The sequence below is a fragment of the Magnolia sinica genome, chromosome 6, assembly GCF_029962835.1.
Source record: "Magnolia sinica isolate HGM2019 chromosome 6, MsV1, whole genome shotgun sequence".
Lineage (NCBI taxonomy): Eukaryota > Viridiplantae > Streptophyta > Magnoliopsida > Magnoliales > Magnoliaceae > Magnolia > Magnolia sinica.
The window spans coordinates 49815114-49829354 of NC_080578.1; the positions used below are offsets into that span (position 1 = coordinate 49815114).

Below are 14241 nucleotides of genomic sequence, written 5' to 3' on the forward strand. Positions count from 1 at the left end.
ATGTGGACATTTAACTAACATTTCTCCCAAGGAGTGGCCCATATAGAACCAAATATATAGTGAGTCCATGGCCTCACACCAGGGCTTATTATACATCAACATGGGCCTCACTCATAGGCCACATATACAACATAATGGGTCGAATCACATGGGCTACATATACATCGCATCGAGTCTCATCAAATGGGCCATAAATACATCACATTGGGCCTTATCAATGGGCCATAAATACATCACATTGGGCCCCATCAATGGGCCTCATATACATCAAGTGGGCCACATCAATGGGCCTCATAGATATACAATACATACATCATGGTGGGCTACACAAATGGACAGCATAGATATACAATACATGCATCACAGCGAGCCACACAAATGGAGAGCATAGATATACAATACATGCATCATGGAGGGCCTCACAAATGAACAACATAGATATACAATACATGTATCATGGCAGGCTACACAAATGGACAACATAGATATACAATACATGCATCATGACAGGACACACAAATGAACATCATAGATATATAATACATGCATCACGGCGGACCGCACAAATGGACAACATAGATATACAATACATGCATCACGGCAGGCCGCATAGATGGATAGACGGTGGGGATCAAACACATATATCAAGGTGGGCCCCACCCCCACATGTGTAGCACGTGTGGGGTGGGTCCCACGTCCAGAGAAGATTGATGGCGTTGATAAAACACATGCATCACGGTGGATGCACAGTGTGGATCAAACACATGCGACATGGTGGATCCCACGTATCAAAGGTGGATTCCCACCATCTAATTCATAAGACGGTGAGGAAGGGAGATGAAACGAATACATATGATGGGTCTCACGTGGGCCCACCAGCTATATATAACATATTATATTATATTATATGTATATTATAATTTTATCTTTGAATCGTCCAGCCCGTGGACGTTATTGGCAGATGGTCTAGATTAACGGCTAGTGGGTCCACGCATGTGGCCCACCAGTTGTAGCAAGGTGATATTTATGTTATCCCTTCATCCATGTCGGCCCGAGAATAGGCAGCAAGGTGGGTCGGCTAGGCATGACAGCGAGATGGGCCCCTCTTTGGACAACGATATGGTCCACTAAATGCACGGCATGGGTCAATTCACACATCATCAAGGTGGGCCATCAATATGGAAAGAGAGAGAGATAGAGGGAAAAAACGCGTGATGGAAGGGAGCCCCACCACTATGAGCTCCCTTAAGCAGATTACATACATCAAGATGGGTCCCAAAATATGTGGGCCCTCGAAATAGCAAATCAAGGTGGAGATACTATATATATATATATATATATATCATGACGGGCCATTGGCCAAACCTAGGGTCCAAAGTGGGATCCATACCATCAATTGGTAGGCCCCACTTGGCCCATGCATCAAAAATTAATTCTAGACCTAAGATCACCCACTGTTGGATCTTCTTGGTTCGATGGACACCAAACTCCTTGGCTCTCACTTTGATGGAGGTTGATGAAGGTTGGAGGGTGAAGATGAGAGATCTAGGGGTAGGGAGTGGGCCACACTTGGCTCCTCTCATGGACGTTTCCTCTCCTTGAGAATTGCTTGAATGGAGTGAAGAGAGAAATGAGAGAGTGATGAGAGTTGTATGGATGGATGACATGGAGTGTATGGGTGAGGGATGGGGCTTGTTGACTTTTGGGGCATGAGATGAGATGGGGTATGGATAGCAATGCCTTGTTGGCATGAAAGGTATGAGAGAGGTGGAAAGAGGGGGTATGGGTAGAGATTTCATTTTCTCAACCAGGAATCTTCCTGGAAACGACGCACACATTGACCGTGGTGTTTCCTTTATTTATTCTTAGGCATATAACTCCTGGCCTGGGTATCGCATCAGCATGCGAGACATGGCATTGGAACTACGGCAATGACGCAGTCATAATGGTACAAGTCTCGGGCGAGCCGACTCAGATTGATAGGATGCGACTCAGGGTCATGTGCAAATGCTATGTACGCGTTGCGAGTCCCTGGAATTCGATCGGGAGGATTGCGGAAGTCTATAGAATGGTACGGACTAGGATACAAGTCTCACATATGCAAGAGTGATTTGAGGAACATGATGTTAGTACACTTATTTGCACCTATAATGACCCTGAAAATTTTGTGCCAAGACCCGAGTACTACCTCTATTCTTTCCTTAATAGCTTTTTGGGGTAATTAGCGCTAAACTCGATTGCTTGTGAAATTTACATCAATCACTCTAAATTTGATCTGCATGACTCTAAACCTGTAGAATGGTTAGCGCTAGGTTACTATGAAATCTGGGATTCATCGCTAAATCCAGTTGTTCTTGGAAATTTTTGGAAGTTCTGGATCGGACCTGGACCGCGCGTCGAAAGTCCGATAGCAATGATCTTAGGCAGTTGCGGTCACCATGTTGGACATGGCCATCACCTCAAAAATCAAGTCCAGATGATGTTCTAGGTCAATTTGATTGAGTCCGGAGTGAAGAGTGTGAGAACGGTTGGAAATTTAATGAGATTTTATGAAATCTGAGTCGTGTTGCTTGCGTGATGATTTTAAGCTATTTGACCATTGGATTCTGACCCAATTTCACCCTCTGATCAGGAAAGGTGGCCCAGGCATGTCCTTGTGCTTGTGGACCTGATCGAGATTCGGTGACCATTGAATTGAGTGTGGTCCGCCACGGCTGATCTGAAGATCCGGTTGGTACGAAAACTCAGCTTGACCTAGATCCATGGTCAAAGAGCTTAAGTCCGACCTTTCGTGGTAATAGGCCCACCGGAAGTGCTTCGTTGGATCGAGAGAGGCTTGTTTTGGTTATACCCTAAGTATACCTTGGCCCTGGGGTTATTTTCATCAATGTTAGGCCTATTTATAGACCTTAAAACCCTAGCTCTCTTTTCCATATGAATTTCCTAACCCTAGCTTAGAAAGAGAGAGGGAAAAAAAAGAGAAAGTGAGAGAGAAGTTGGTGAATCATCTTAGATTCTTTCTTGTTCTTCTTCTTCCTTGAACCTTCACTTTAGAATCGTTTTTCTGGCGATTCTGAGTTCATCTTTGGGTAAGTTAACCTAACCCTAATCTGTGTTAGAGCTTAGAATAGTCTTTGTGTTGTTGTAGCTCATTTCTATTCTTGCTTTAGGTTATCCTGTCGCCGTTGACGAAGACTTATCGTCTGAAATCAGTTCGGTGTTCTTTTCTGGATTAAGGTGCGGACTTTAATCATATAGGTTATGGTTTTCAAGGCTTTCAATGTTAGTGAATGGTTTATTCTTGCTATGGATGAGATTTCACATGCCAAATGTTATGTTTATGTTGCGTTCCTGATATGCATGTGTTACATTGAGATTTGTGTATTCTATGTGTATGTATAAAGTACCGTATGCGTATGAAATATGAACATGTGATTGCCATGATTATCTGTCGTGTACTTATGCTAATTGTATGTGCGGCAACTCCTTGGTAAAAGGGATTGTCCAAATGTGTGTATTTCAACATACGTCATGTATGTTGTATTATGTATTCTAAGTGTTTGTAGAAATGTCTGAATGATCTAAGGTGTGATATATCCACCTAGTATGGGCGTTGAGAAGTGATTCTCAACTCTCCCACTAGTGTGTATGATTTCCTTCACGCAAGTTACATTCCTTGTTATTTAATATCAAGTCTTACTTATGTGAAATTCCATGTTAAGTTGATATTCTTCAAATGCTTACGTACTACATGATTTGAGTTGTTGTTCCATTACTATTATAAATTGTAGATATGAATATCTGTTGTAGTGGAATGTGTGTGGGACTATGCATTAGTCCAGGAAATTGGTAATCGGCCTTAAGTTCATGGCTGAGGTTGCTTTCGCCACGTAAGACGTGATTAGACGAACCCGAGTCGTATTAGAGTTGTTGGCAGTGGTTTGGCCAGGCGGAGTGTTTGCGCACTCTATGTCATTCAACCCAACGTGCACTCGTGCTAGTCAAGTTCGTCAAGTAACCCGATTATCCGATGTATGTTCACTATGTATGGACGCTGCTGCTTGAATCTAGGGTACCAAACTTACCAATGAAATCCTATTAACCATGGTACCTTGATCCGCTAAGACTCATGAGTCGGACGTGGTAGTATGGGACACCGTGGTCGAGTTGTCGGCCTACGCTGGGGTGACGAGCCTCCCCGTAGTGACCAGTGAGCAACTAAACTCGTGAGCCGATTATGGTAGTATGAGACACTATATTCGTGCTGTCGACCTACATTGATTGGTGACGAGCCCTTTGTAGTGACCTCGAGCATACCTGGATATCGCATTGAGGTGACGAGCCTTAGTGTAGTAACGAAGGTATGATAGGCGTGCATTGATTGATGACGAGCCCTTTGCAACGACCTACAACTATATGATCTTATAAGATGTCTAGGACTGACGACCCTAAAATGGATCACTGTTTGGATGGTGATATGAGGAAGGTATCTTAGCCTCCCAATCCTGCTGTATGAAAAGGACTAATAACAACTTGGTAATCATGTTCATGCACTGCATTTGCATGTGCTTTGTAGACGTGGCGCACTTTGAGGCGATGTCATGCGTAACGTAAGATGAAGACGCTAAGGGTGTACGCGTGAGGCATGCATCATTCTTCATACATTCTTGCATTAACAAGAGTACTTAGGACATGTTTAATTGTTCTGCTTTATCATTACTGCTTGATTGAACTGATAACATGTTAACATTTGCTTTATTGTTCCACTGAGTTGATCACTCACTCCCACGTTCTGGGGCGGTGTTAAACACCCACCAAACTCTGTCTTAGCTGCTGATGTTGCAGATGCTGATGTGACTTCTGAGGCATAGCGGGAGATTGATGATGATGAGGTTGCTTTCTCTTTTATGTAGTTTTCAGACGGGTTCTAGTGGGCCTCGTTCTGATGCGCGGGATGCTGGAATTTCTTTTGGGAATTAAATGATGTAATTTGATACTTGTAATTTTGATAGCAACACTTACATTACGACCTGGTATGTGTATGTATTTCAGGGATTCGCACATGTACACACATATATTTCTTTAAGTCTTCCGCTTGCTTTCTTCACTTATCCTTGAATTATATCTGTACTTTGGCTTAATCTATTCTATGTTTTATGCACTAATACAGACAACATACATCCATCATCAAATATGTTGCATAAGTGATGTTTTGGAACTCGGGAGCTGAGTTATGCTCGACCTCCGAATTTCAGGGCATTACAACACCCATGTTTGTCAATTATGTGACTAGTTGTGTCTTGTTGTCAGATGAATTCTTGACAAATAAAGACCGGAGACGCAATTGGATCAGAAGCATCGAAGCTACATTGAAGACAAAGGATTGCTTCTATGATCTTAAACCTTGCAAATAGATGATCCCAACTTAAATAGGGAAACTCACCTAAGTCATATATTCTAATCCAATCATAAGTCCATATTTTATATCGTATAGTCTTAGCTTAAGTAAGTCCTAAGTTGGTGAAAGATTTATTGGACAAAATAGGAAAAATAGGAAAATCTGTCCACTGTTGGTAGGACGAAGGTGCCACTGAAAAGTACCTTCGGTACCACTGAAGATACCTTCAGTGTTACTAAAGGGGTGCAAAATAGTCCAGTAAGCTTACAACGATAATTTAGTGTCACCAACCAAATATTTCGGTGACACTAACTTTCACCGACAAACAAAGTTTGGTGCCACCGAAAGAGACTATTTTCAATTAGCGATTTGGGAATTCAATTTAGTACTAATGATAGATAATTCGGTACTACCGAAGCAAGTTCAATGGTACCGATGGTCACTTCGATAGCACCGTAAACTAGCTATTTTCTATCTGTTGGAAGCTTTTATCTATAAAAATGGTTGTGGGAACTTGCAAAATCAATGGAAATAGGCACCATAGAGTCTCTAGTGTATCTCAAGCCTATCGTAGCCCATTTAGACTCTATCCATACAAGTTCATATTTTCTTCATTGTGATCCCTCATTCTTATGAGAATTCAAAGCTCCTATTTAATGAAGAACATGAACTCATGCCTTCTTTAGAGTACAAAGGCCAAACTAATAGGAAAATCCTTTTTCTTTTGATATTTTAAAGCATCCATAGGTTGAATCCCTTAGGAAATCCACTCACTATCTTAGATAAGAGATTTAAGCAACTCCCATAAACCTTGGTCACCTTTATAGGTATATCATATGCAAGGTTTTCTAGATCGTGAAGATGAGCCAACAGGTAAATCCAAGTGACACGATCGGTGGAGCACCAGGAAGTTGATTCAACCAAGAGAGCACAAAGATCTTACAAGTTGAGACAAGATACAAGAGAGAACTCAATTTGACAAGTAAGTGTCATTGTAAGAGTTTAAAAGTTTTGTCTCTTTCCCTGTGTAGGATTGAGGATAAGAGTTTGCTATTAGCAAACTCGTTTAGGTTCCTTGTGTGGGACCTTGGTCGGTGGGCCTAAACGTAGGTGCCTTGTGTGGGACCTTGTCTGGTAGGCCTAAATGGTAGGTGCCTGGTGTGGGACCTTGGCCGATGGGCCTAAATGTGGGTTCTAGCTATAGAACATTTACTCCTGCGAAGAGCATAAATTCGTGTTCTTAGTGTAGGACTGTAAAGGTTATTGGTGAACATGTTTAAAACCATTGATAGTAAAATCCGGTGCACTCTGAGATTGAGTGTGGATGTCGGGAGTGGAGTAGGCATGTAACCAAACCACTATAAATGCTTATGTTTGGTATGATCATTTGCGCATCTATTTAATTATGCTTATATATGCTTTAAAGTTTAATTTTGTATACATGATTGGATGAATGTTATTCATTGATAGGAAACACATTCCACACATAAGTGTACATCAATAGGCTAACTATTATATATGCATATCTTTAATAGCCTTTGTGATTGGATCCTCTAATTGCTTGGAAGCTGTTAGAGTTATATTACCTTACTTGCTTTAAATTGAATGATTATTTTAGTTAAGCAATTAAGTTTTTGAATAAGCAAGATAATAATAAAAAATCCTATTCACCCCCCTCTAAGACATTGCCTCAGATTTCCTATTTAGTATCAATAGTGTAAACCAGAATTTCAATTGGTATCAGAGCGGGTTCCTCTTCAAGGGTTTAATAACCTAGAGGGAGATCCTAACATAAGCACGAAGCTTGGACAATGAGGTGATAAATGAACATCAAAATAATGAGGTAGTAGAAGAACAAGAAGTAAAGGAAACTATATATGATGTCTAAAATCAACTATATATACTTAGTATCTTTATACTTAGAAAACTTGGAATTATAGAAAATAAGAATAAACAACTGCAAAAAGAGTTAGAAGATACATTAAGAACTAATACCCAATTAATTAACGATCTTCAGCAATACCATGTCAAAAATGACAAACTTCAAAGAACCTCAACATCTCTGAAATCCGTGGTACAAAAACTGACCAAACAGATTAAATAATCAGAATTAAAAAATGAAAGACTTAAAGCAAAAAATCACAGATTAAGATTTGACATAGAAAAGTCAAAACAATTTATTGAACTTAGTTACAAATTTTCCTGAAGCAATGAAAAACTTGAAAAGCTTCTTAGTATGGGAAGAAGCCACAAAGATAAAAGAGGCTTGGGCTATGAAACTTGGAAATCAAGCCTCGTTTCTACATTACCTGTAATAAAGAAAACTATTGCATCTGGTAGCAACACAAAATGTACTCCATTCTATCCCTCCTATGGAGATTTAGGACACTACAAGTTTGAGTGTCTTACATCCGGTAAGTCTCACCTTACTTCCAGGCTAAACCATATAGGAAAATTTAATCCAGTTGGAAGATTAGTCCAAAAGACCAAAAGCTCTTCAAAATAAACATCACTGTATGAAGAAAATACCCTACTCTACCCAAAATAACTAAAAGGATGGTGGAGCTGTTGAACCAAGTGAATCAACTGAATCAGAAAACCAGGGAACTGATGAAACATGAAAATCTAACACAAATACCTAAAAAATCTAAGCAAATCCAAAATGAAGATAAAATAACATCTCTTAAGAAAACTACTGCAAATGGGTTGTAAAGAACAAGAACAACTGCCTTATAATTCACACCGCACTTAATGCAGGCAATAGTTCCAAGTGGTATCTTGATAGTGGATGCTCCAAACATACGATAGGTAATTGGACCCAGTTTTGTGAGTATTCAAAATTTGATGGTGGTTTAGTCACTTTTGGTGATGGGAGCTCAGCCAAGATTGTTGGACAAGGGACAGTAGTTGGGCCTGGCTTGCCCAAGATTACAGATGCTCTTTGTGTAGAGGGTCTGAAACACAATCTCTTAAGCATTTCCCAACTTTTTGACAAAGAGCATTTTGTAACCTTCTCCAAAAATATGTGCAAGATCTCAAATCACATAGGTAAACTAGTTATGAAAGGTCTTCGTACAAGTGACAACTACTATGTAATTGAAAGCAGTAGAGAAAGTGTCCCATCCACAAAGTGCCACATAGGCTTAAACAATGAATCCAAGCTGTGGCATAAAAGACTTAGGCATGTCCACTATCAGAATTTGGCAAAGTTAAGCTCAAAAAACTTGGCGAAAGGTCTCCCTAAGATAAGGAAAAAGAAGAAGATTGTGTGTGGTGATTATCTAAAAGGCAAACAGATAAAAGTTGGACACAAAAAAACAACCACCATAGTAACTTCCAAACCTCTTGACCTATTGTATGTGGATTTAGTGGGACCTACTACAGTTGATAGCCATGGGAAAAAGAGATATTTTTTTGGTAGTAGTGGATGATTATTCAAGATTCACTTGGGTTGCCTTTCTTCAGGAAAAATCTAATGCATTTAAAGAATGCCTGAAGTTGGCAAAAAGGATTCAAAATGAAAAAGGGTATTTCATAAAATGAATTAGGAGTAATCAAAGTGGAGAGTTTGAGAATGATCAATCACTACCAAAAAAATGACCAAAGGCTACGGACTATTTTGGTTTTTGGCTACGGCTATAAATCGTAGCTCATTTGCTACAGATTAAAACCGTAGCTAAAACTATCTAAACCATAGTAAAAAGATAACTCCGCCAGACATACGTACAACCTTGGATACGTCATAAGGGACTCTACGAGGCCCATTAAAATGTGTGTGCTCCATCTAATACGTCTATCCATTTTTTAAAGAATATTTTAGGCGGGAACCCAAAAAATGAAGTAGATCGAAAGCTCAAGTGGACCACATGGTAGGAAAGAGTGGAGATTAATCCATTGATCGATGGTGTGGTTCAATTAGACCTTTAATTTGCCTAGATATTGGGTTCATTTCCTACAAAAAAATATTACAAAATTAATGGACGGAGTGGATGTATCGATTCCATCAATATGGACCCCACAAAGCCCTTGACAAGGCCGTCCGTCCAGATCCCATCAAATGTGAGCCGTGGAGGGCCCGTTACAGATTGTTCAATTGTTACGGTCATTTTAGCTTTTAGCTATGGTTAAAAACTGTAGAAAGACCGTAGCAGGTAAAATATGTAAAAAACCGCGCTGCCTTTTATCTTTTCCTCCTATCACGGAATTCATTTCCCTCCACTCACTCACCCCTATTCCCTCTCACGTCCATCCCTTTCTCTCTCCCCTCTCTCTCTCTCTCTCAATCTCCCGCACCCGTCTTCTCTCTCTCTCAATCTTAATCTCACACCTCCCTTCTCTCTCTCTCTCGTATCCCATTTTCAAAGCCCTTGCAATCTCTCTCTCTCTCGCTATCTCAACGGACGTGGAAAGGTGAGCGATTTCTCCTATTCTGTTTATTGATTTCCTTATGCATGTTTTGTGAATCTTCTCCGATTCTCGACCGAAGATCTCGATTATCAGTAAAGAAATCGGATCTTTCTGTCATGATTTTTGAATTTATCGCCTCATTTGCTGCATTTCCTGTGTTTTTGCTCTCGTTTACCCATTTAGGGTTTTTTATGTGGTTAAAACTGTTTGATAACATCCATTATATGAGCCCCCTCAATATCTCCTTAGTATGCCAAAATAAAAATTTAAGCCGATCCAAACTCAGGTGGGCCACCATGAAAAAGCATGCCTAAAGCATCTCAAATCACATGGTGTGGCCCACCTTAGTCTTGGAATGGACTAATCTTTGGTGTGTCCATCTATCCTGCTTGGGCGCATCTTCTGAATGGATTGGTTGGCAGATATGAAACACGATGGCCCTACATATAATGTGGAAAGTTTTTAATGATGAGCAACCTCACCTCAACTGCCCCATATGGTTTGGCCCACCGGAGCTTTGGGTTGGCCTGATTTTTCGACACCAAGGAGATTGCAGGGTGGATGGATTGCAGTACCCAAATGGTATCCTGCATCAAAGAATGTTGCTGGAAGCTTTTTGCAGTTCTGATTTTTCTTTTTTGTTGGTTTGATATTCTTTGATATTGATATGTAAACTCCAAGAACTGCAGCATTTGTTGTTTGCTACAGAGGACTTGGATGATACTATGGCAGGGTATGGTGGATGATAATCATTCATGAAACCACCATGCACATGGTCGGCATTTTGCTTTTTGTGGATATGTTTCAACTCTGACTGTCCAAATTATGGTAGTGCTATAATGGAGTGTATGTTGGATTGATTATAATTCTTCCATCATTGGGAATCAGCTGGCTAGCTAGAATGAGAAATTGCCAACTGATAGAATTCAATGGGCATGTCCATTGATTGGACATTATGATTGTCAAGTCAGTGTGTTTTTGTAGCAATGACCCACCCCAGTGGGTCCACACATTGGACTGACTGGAGTGAGTACGTGTCTGTATCTTCCAGGTGGATTCATGCACAATATGGTCCATCATACTCTGCCCTTGGTATCATACAATTCTTCTTTTCTAACACATGCATGCATGGAATCACCATTGTTTATGAATAGCTATAGATATTCTTCTAATTGCATTATAATACAGAGTGCTCTGCCCTTCTGAAACAATCATGGATAATTCATGAAATTTTTTAGGAAAAAGGATTTTCCTGAGTAATTCACAAATTATCTGCCAGCTATGAATTATTCATAAATGAGTGCCAGGCTAACTTCATAAGCATCAAGGGACCTGAGCTGATGACTATGTGTTTTAGAGAGAGTGAGGCTAATGTGAGGGAGATATTCGATAAAGCTCACCAATCAGCTCCGTGAGTGTTTTTCTTTGATGAGCTTGATTCAATTGCAGCCTAGGTAATCTATGCTCTGTACTAAACTCTTATTGTGATCCCTGATGTTCCACTTAGGGAATCAAAATTGTCTTGGAGAGTAACTCAGCTATCTATCAGATCCTAAATGTCACATTCTAGCATGGTCAGAATCCATGCATGTATGATTTATAAGGGATTTAACTCATAATGGTGGTGGCTAAAACTGAGTCGACTTGGATGAGTTGGCTTGGTGTCAGCAAGTGTTGATGTCATTGTTCTAGTTTGCAATCTCCTCCCATAGCTGGGGCAACATATAGAACTTGTTTCTGTTAAGTTACACAGTTTCTTCTCAATTGCCTCAGTATTTTTTACTTACTGATTTGGATAAGATTGTCTGTTCAGTGTGCACAGAGAGTTGGTGCAAACACATCTTCAAAGTCCCACCATCCAACAATTTGTGGGTGCGAATAGTAGCATGCATTTCAAACTTGAGTATGGAGAATTCAAATTTCAAAGTACCTATGGATTCCTTCCAGCTACCATTAAATGGTGGGAGTTGATGAATTGTTTGGTCCTTCTATTGATGGTTGGCTTTAATGTATATTTTTAAGTTGTGGCAGTGTAAATTTTTTAGTCCACAGAAATCTCATCGAGGGGCCAAAGCATTTGGATATGTTTGAAGTTGATTCATGCTTCCACTACCACCATTTCTAGGACCGATTGACGCTTCACCCGCACTAGTACCTACATGGTTTGAAGCTCGTATTGGATGAAAATGGTAATTTCATATCACAATCTTAAATAGTAATCTAAGAAAGAACCAGTTGGGGTGATCTCAGCAATGGAATTAGCCTGTTTCTCCATGCTAACTTGTATCATAGATTCAACATGTCAAAGCTAAATGGAAGTTCTTGACCATCAAATTTGTCCTTTTCGCAGGCTTTTGTTTTATTTTTACACAATCATTTATGTATAGGCTGTCGATCGAAGTCTACGAGCATGCTTCATCCACACCGAGATCCATCAAATCAAGTCTGGATTACCACCTACACTGCTTGTAGAGAATTGACCCAAGACAGTTTTCACACCCCAATGCACCATGGTGCCCATTGCTTCTGTTCTGCTCATGGTATGTTTTAACACAAATAGTAGCATATTATTTTTAGGTTTTAATTTGATTATTATTTTTTATATATGTTCTTGCTTTTATAGGATAATCTACTAGGAATGCTAAGGCGATTGGACATGATGTAGAGAATGGTCATGAATGAAAATATATTTCCCTTTTATGGATTTTTGCAATTCAATTAATTAGTGCATCCAAATGCAGCCCAAACGTAGCTAACATAAATTCATTAATTGGGTTCTTGCTTTCAATAGGTTTGCTGGTAATTTAATCAAGGGGCAGACAGTTGGAGTGATCGGAGCAGGTTATATTGGATGAAAGAATAAAATCTATTATTTCTATGTTTATTTCCAAGTTAGTTTATTCTTTGATACACTTAATGATTTATTATTGATGGCCTTAATACATGAAATCTAGAAACTCCTGCATCAAAAACCAATGAGAACAGATGGATAAGAATGAAGTGCAGCCACAAGGTCCTTCCCAATGCTCCAAAGACAATGGCCACATCAAAAGAACAGGTGGTCTTCATCAATTCAACTTCTATGATTCTCTTTTACTCAGAACTAGTCTTTTTTTTTTCTTTTTGAAATATTCCCACAATTTTTTCATCTTGGTTTTTTTTCTTTTAAGCTATATATGCCTTTTTCTCATCTTTGTGGTGACTAGTCAATGGTAAATTTTTTTTTAAAAATGAAAGTCTGGTCAAAGACTCCATGCACAGAAGTTGTTTCTTAAGGGGATTGAATTTGTTTGTATTTTTTGAGTATTGGGTCCCTTTATTTGATGTTTTATAGGCCTTTGAGGGAGTGGAATGTGGGAAAGATTGGATTTTTAAGGAGTTGGTTGAGACTTGAGAGCTTTTCTGTTGGTGGAGGCTTTTGGCATTGAAAGTTGGGATTTTTATTTTTTATTTTTTGGTCTGAATCTTTGTTTTTTGGACCTTTTTTGTCTGAAGGGGTGTTTGGTTTCTGGGTTTTTGTTAGAAAAAGGGGACTTGAAGTTAGAGGTTTTTAGCTTAAAAGATGGGATCTTTTGTCTGAATTTGGGCTCCCTTTGGTGTTTTTGGTTGTGGATTTGGAGAATTGAAGTTGGTTTTTTAATTGCAGGATGCTTGACTTTCACTCTGCTTGCTCCCTACTCTACTGTCAGCGCTCTTGCCCCTTTGATCCTCGTGATCAGGGTCAACATGGTGAAAGAGGCCATCGAAGATTAGAAGCGGAAAACACAGGTAATTTCCTTTCTGAATTGATATTATTAGTATTCTTTGTATATCTGTAATATATATCTGTATGCATTGCTATTGATAGTGGATAATTCAGTAGCCATTGATGATTGTTGCTAGTGATAGAGAGCTGACAACTGGATGGGTAGAACCATCTGATCACTGCAATTTTTGGCCTCTGGCCCATCCATATATGGCTCACCAAATCAACAATCCCAATCGCAACATATGTTTTTTAGGTCCACAGTGCAGGAGCTGCATAGATCTTTAATGTCAAAAACTGGGTCCCACCACTGTATAGGTGTTGTGGCCTAAGAACATGTAATGATCCTGCTTTCGTAACAGAATTTATCAATTAAAAATAGAACAAATGGGAGAAAAATAACTGTCCAATGTTGAATATTTCAGGTAAAGTTAAGATTAAGATATATCATGTGTTTGAATACCTCTAAAGGTGACTGTTTACTATGTCAATCCCAAAATCAGATTGGTTGAACAATCCTAACCTTTGATTTGTTGGAATCCAGTAGTCAGATAATCAAATAAGTGGAACCAAACAACTCAAGGGGGATTTTAGCGCTGGATACAACTATGGCGGGGCTAAATAGCTCAATGGCTTGAGTCAACAACCCATGCCATGGGGCCACGCTTCAACATACACTTGAGGTCGTATT

General features: G+C 39.6%; 2 long non-coding RNA genes across 3 annotated transcripts; both read left to right on the top strand.

Annotated features, from left to right (window-relative positions):
- Positions 1-9717: 9717 nt before the first annotated feature.
- LOC131250029 (uncharacterized) lies at positions 9718-11557 on the top strand. The gene is made up of 2 exons (XR_009172986.1): positions 9718-9808; positions 11113-11557. It is a non-coding gene; the product is annotated as an uncharacterized LOC131250029 (long non-coding RNA).
- A 218-nt stretch (positions 11558-11775) lies between these two features.
- On the top strand, positions 11776-13576 carry LOC131250030 (uncharacterized). 2 transcript variants are annotated; one of them, XR_009172989.1, is made up of 6 exons: positions 11776-11994; positions 12193-12345; positions 12429-12476; positions 12597-12646; positions 12760-12863; positions 13452-13576. It is a non-coding gene; the product is annotated as an uncharacterized LOC131250030 (long non-coding RNA). The 2 variants fall into 2 exon arrangements; XR_009172988.1 differs by having other exon boundaries at positions 12193-12476.
- Positions 13577-14241: the final 665 nt, after the last annotated feature.